We start from the raw sequence: 6,223 nt of genomic DNA on the forward strand, positions 1-6,223 counted from the left end.
GGAGTGCAGGGTGGGGGGTGCAAAACCAGCTCAGGACAGCAGTGAGGGGAGGACATGAGCTGGCTCCAAGTATGGAAGTAGGATAACCAACATATTGTGGGTTTGGACTGACCTAATTAAAGTGAGGGACAGAGTTCACAAGGGAAGAAAGAGCTAGAGAAAAATCTTGGGAAGTGCTGAGTTAAGACCATATCCTGTGTTATTAAAGGCAGTCTAAGCAGTTTTCTGTATCTTTAGCTGAAGAGAAGCCCAAGCTTTCATATGGAAGAAAGGTTTAAAGCTGTGCAGCCATTGTAAAGGTGGGAGGGATGTAAAGTTTGAGTTTCTACATCCCTGGGGGCTTAGAATTTCTCTGCTCATAATGGTTTCATTGGGAATCAATGGCATTGCCCATTTCTCAGGCAGTCTCTGTGTCCCATAGGACTGAGCTGGATGAAGCAGCATGGAAAAATAATATATGCTGTGTATGTAAAGAGCTGCTTAACCATTTTTTCCAAGAATCCAAAAGCATGTGATCTTCATTGAAAACTGCAGATGCCAAATTTAGAGCTTTACATTCAAACTCTGTTTGAAAGTCTGTAATGGAAAAAAAAAAATAGAAAGGAAGAAACATGCATTTACTTGGTGAAAAGGCATAATGTTTATTTCATTTCATTGTTCTGAAATGAGTGTGTGGATTTTATTCAGCAGTTTAAATGTGCTGGTTTAAGAAGAATAAACATCAGAATTTTACTGTTAAAGGTAATTTTATTATGAAAGCCACTGAAAATAGGGGTTGAAGAATATTAGAATCTAACAATAGTAGCGCAGTGATATTGTGTATTAATAATGGTTTCCTCATGGTAATACTTTTAGTGATACTGGGTATCTCACCCATAGTTAGACAAGAAAATTCAGATACACTTAATGATTACAATAAACATCTCAGAATGAAAAGCACTAGAAAAATACCATATCATTTGTAATACAAGTTATGTGAACACTTAAGGTTAGAGAGTGACAATTAGCATTTTCTCTATATCACACTGAAAGCGTAGACATTATCCTCAAGAGTCTTTTTTTTTTTTTCTTTTTCCTCCATATATGCAAGAGGTCCCAAGACCTACTGAGGCAGAATCAGGCCCCTGTAAAATATTCACATCCTCATCCGGCTGTATGTTGATCTAGGAAGAGTCAGGTCAGTAAGATGTTACTTTGTTTCAAAGACTGAAAGGTACTAATTTTATATGCCAGTTAATCCATCAGATCACAAGGAGACTGAGGAAATGCTTTTATCTTTAAAATGACAGGCATTAATAATATTACTAGAATTTCCCTTATATAACTTTAATACTTTCAGGGTTTTTAAATGTCTGTACAATGGGAAAGCTTCTGAAATATGAAAGGCAATGTCCTTCTCAGATTTACTAGCATTGCCAGCATGGGTGTGGGAAGATGAAATATGTTCTCAAGAAAAAGAAAATGTTGGACAACAGAAAGGAAAGGTATATTATATAGGCACTCATAATGACAGCATTGTAGCTGGCTCTGTAAAGAGAAAGACCAGCTGTGGAGTGAGGTTGCAGCCATCTTTCCCACTCATAGGTAAGAAAAACATGAGTTTTGAAACAGTCATTGCTATTGACCTTGCAAACTCTCTGGGAAATTTGCAGGACAAAGTCCAGAGCAAACAGTCTGGAAAGCCTAAGCCACCAGCTCCAAGTATGATCATGAAAAGAAATGTCTGACCTGTCTACTACGAGCATCATAGTCTCTGTATCATAGCCTTTCCTCACCCTTCCTCAGACATTCCGGAAACCAATGGCTGCTTGAAAAATATATATGAATAAAGAACTCCATTGGGATTGCAGGTCATGTTTTCATAATCTCAGGTTAATGGGATGCCGATCTCCCCTCTGCCCCAGGACAATAAAAAAAATGTCAGATAAGAACAATTTCTTTTTATGTACAGGCCATTAAAGGAAGTTCTGCATTCTGTACTTCTGATACACATTTGCTTGGACCACATCAGCTCATGACAAGAACATGATAAGCATAATCTGCATTTGTTCTTACTCAAGCTTCTAACATTTCCCTAAAAGAGTGCCAACATGCATCTCAGCTGGGTGAAGCTGGAGGAAGTATGCCACGATCTGAAACAAAATCAATCATTCCCTGAACTACTCCAAGAACATTTTTCTCCTAATGTACCTGAGAATTAGTAGGAAAGGATGTACCTCATGGGAAGAACATAATGTAGCAATGAGTTACCTGGACATCCTTGTGGGTAATACTTACTGGGCATTTAGCAGCCTGTCATTACTCTTTTGCTCTTTTTTTCCCAGGCTAATGGAGTTCCTGGGAGCAGTTCAGTAATGGAGCTCCACAGGAAGTTGGTGTCCCTGCTTTTTTGTCTTTTAGTCCCCTGCTCTTTTTTTTCGCCTTACTTAATCATCTCTTTACTATAAGACCTATGTTAGCTATCTCATATAGGAGCTGAATATCTGCCAAATTATGGCAGAGCTCAGGGGGTGGGGAAGAGAGATCACAGAAACAGCAACCCACGCAACTTCTTGTTTTTGCAACGTGAATAATTCACTACCACCCCACACCTGCTTCTCTTTAAAAATCAATACGAAAAAATTTCCCAGTAAAATGATAGAGGTGAACAACCAGATCTCTGTACTGAAGTTCATTTAATCTGAACTTCTGCTTTTTATGATACTTTTCATTAGCATCACTTTAGTACAGCACACAGAGACTTTTACGACAGCAACAGCAATTCATTGCCTCTGTTAAAGGTAATTTGAAAGTCTGAATAGAACAGATCTGTAGAAAATCTACTGGATATTCCATTTGGTTTTTATGATTCAAGCTCACTGTAGACTGTACAGTCACAGTTTTCCATTTCTGCTATAAATACTACAAGCTATATTTTTTTAATTATTAACTATGATGGAAACTGAAGGTTACCCATTCTTATTTTCAGTCACCTACTTTCTTTGCCTTTCACACATATGCTTCATTGATCTGAATTCTATATTAATTCTCATCAGAAAACAGATTTAGTTGATCACAGAAAGTTGCTCAATCCAAAATGGAAAGATTTTTGCTTTGTTTGGCAATGGGATGCAGTTTTAACACCAGGGTTTCAGAGTTCATATTTCATAATCTAACTGGCTATTTTGAATGAGGCAATATGAGCAGAGACGCAATAGAATATGCACAAAAAGTTCTGTAAAATGAAGTTACTGCAATATCAGCTGGCTTATTACCTCTGTATCATATTTACAAAATTTCTTTCTTAGCAGACATCCTATGTACAAATAATTCCTATGTCCTTGGTCTAAAGCTGTGGAATTTTTCCATTTTCTTCTTAGCAAATACCAAACCAGAGCACTGACAGTGTATTTCATTACTGTCTGATCGTTAACACAATCTGAAAGGTTTTCAGGATATGCACAAGGTACTAACTTATTTATCCTGACCTATTAGAGCCCCAAAACACTGGTTCTGCACCAACATGCAGTACTGAATGCCAGCCTCAGTAAGGTATATCCCAGATTCAGATTGGACTCGCAAGTATCCCGCTTGTGGCAGGCAAAGAAGGAAACACTGCAAAGGTTATCTGTCCCTCAAAGGCAACACCAGAGCCAGGAACTTGCTTTCTGAAACTGTGTCCTGGGGACTGCTGAACATGTATATTGTGACTGCAGGAGTGAAGCTCAGAAGTGCAGCATGTGAGAAACTAAGCTCTCTCCAGGGGCTGGTAGGAGAGTAATTCAGAAAATCTTCCTTTTCAATTCTTTTCTTCACATAACGAGTTAAAATAGCTATATTCCTCAACGGCTGGGAAATCAAACACAGAGGCAGCTCCTGGACTGTACAAAAACTGTCACCAAGAAGGTGCAGGAGACTGGGAGGAAACTGAGGGGATACGGTTAATACACCCACAGGGAAATAAACCGGGAAGCTGCTCCAGAGCACAGTAAGGGTAGCAGAATAAGCTGCTTGCAAATCTACTGCATGTGGGGGTACAGCTCTTGTCCCATAAACATATCCATCTTTGATAGAATGTGTCTAGAGCCTACATTTTGGAGGGCTGTTTCAGGTCTCTCCACTTTTCATGGAGAAGTAAATGCTGGATTCTGTATATGCAGATAGCAACATGTGTGAAACACAATTTTATGGGTACTGGACAGCCATCAGGAAATGCTGCCTTCACATATTACCAAAGGTTATAGTCCAGCAACAATAAAATACCCTACCAAAACTGATCTCTGAAGCTACTCCAGTATGTTGCTCCTCAGTTTGAAATAGTTATGTACAAAAGTGTAGACTGTGGCATCAGGAGAGCAGGAGGCCCTTGATTTCCCTTTTGATTTCCCTTAGAAAGAGAGCAAGTAATTTTTGTAAGCTTTTCATGGGGCAGGCAGCACTGCCTCGCACAGGAAAGATCAGCAGGACAGTGTTAAAACTTCTGAAACTTATAATAATTACTAAGATCTCCCTGATGTTTTTGCTTCAGACTAAGACTGAGAGGTAGATGTTGTCTTCCTTCTTATCTTATGGATATCTTGATATCTGGCCCGGGGAAGACATGGGCAAAACCAAAGCAAAATCTTTGTGCCATATAGCTGGTATATCTGGTGAATTATATTTTCTGGTGAATTATATTGTCTGGTGCCACTGCCATGCTGGTCAGTGGCTGACATTGCAGAGACCAGCAACTACCCTAAATCATCGCAGTTCTTAACAGCAATGCTTGCACCTAAGATGGGCAGGAGGTCCTGTTCCAGAGCAGCACGGATATACCTCTTTTTTATTTAATAAGTGTCCCAGAAAATATGTCTTATCACAGGAATATGGGGTTGGCCAACTCACCAAAGGCTTGCAGTAGCCCACTGGGGGCTGGCACAATCTGGAGATTGGGAAGCAGAAGGGACTGCTCGGAGCTCAGCAGCTCCATGCACATAGTCAGAAATTACCTTGTTGAGCACATTGCTCTCATTTTGGACACAGGGAACTGAAATGACCTGCAGAAGTGCTGCATCTATCACCCCTCCCAGCAGTGCCCTTATGGCTTGCTGCTTAGGGTGGGGGAGCAACTGGAGTGCTCAGAAGCATCAAGCATCCGCCAGACTAACTGCTTTTACAACCACACACCACAGGCAGGATTTTGCAATAAGCATCTCCTTTTTAAATTCAACCCTGAAATCTTTTCAGAGGAATTATTTGGTTATGTTTCAGGCCAGTCTGTGGCCTTTCCTGAGAAACAGACTTGAGAAAAGGTGTACAGGTGCTCAACAAGAATCTCAGTTTTAAAAAAAAAATCTTCAAAGTTTTTTCCTTAGGGTTATTTGACCCAAACAGCATTTTGCTGAGACAAATGACAGCTTGACTGGAACAAGCCAATGAAACACACATGCACAAGTTACAGCTTGTTAATATTAAGAATTATGTCTTTCTGAATGACAGGTAAAAAACCTCTTTTGCAACATTGTATGGCTCAGAAAGAAGCATTTTCTTCTTTTGGCAAGAATTTGCGTCTATTGTTGAATCAAAAATCACAGAATGGTTTGGGTTGGAAGGGACATTAATCATCTAATTTCTAACTTCCCTGCCATGGGCAAGAACACCTTCTGCTACACCAGGCTGCTCAGAGCACTATCCAACCTGGCCTTGAACACTTCTAAGGATGATACATCCACAATTTATGTGGGCTACCTCTGCCAGTGCCTCGCCACAATCTCAATAATGAACTTGTCCCTAATAGCTGATATAAACCTATCCTTTTTAGCTTGAAGCCATTTTCCTTGTCTTATCGCTCTTGTCAAAATTTCCTCTCCAGCTGTCTTGTAGCCCCTGTAGGCACTTGAAGGTATTCCAACTACTCCCAGGAGACTTCTCTTCTCCCATCTGAACAACCTCTTCACAGGAGACGTGCTCTAATAATGATTCATGCTAGGGAACTACAAGATCATCATCATAATTTATTAGAGGTGGTAATGAATTCCTAATTATCATTAATAGGTTTCTGAAAAAAACACTTTCTTTCCACTAAGTTTGTTTTTACTTTTCCTCTGAGGCAGAACTTAATATTTATATGTAAATCAAACAACTCTTAATTTGGTTTGTTGTTTGTTGTTTTGGTTTTGGGTTTTTTCTCAGATGGACTGCTAACTCATCATTTTATGGCATTTTTACAGCATTTGCTGTACTTTTAAAATCTTCACTGCTCCTT

Source organism: Zonotrichia leucophrys, chromosome Z, assembly GCF_028769735.1.
Source record: "Zonotrichia leucophrys gambelii isolate GWCS_2022_RI chromosome Z, RI_Zleu_2.0, whole genome shotgun sequence".
In the NCBI taxonomy this organism is placed as follows: Eukaryota; Metazoa; Chordata; class Aves; order Passeriformes; family Passerellidae; genus Zonotrichia; species Zonotrichia leucophrys.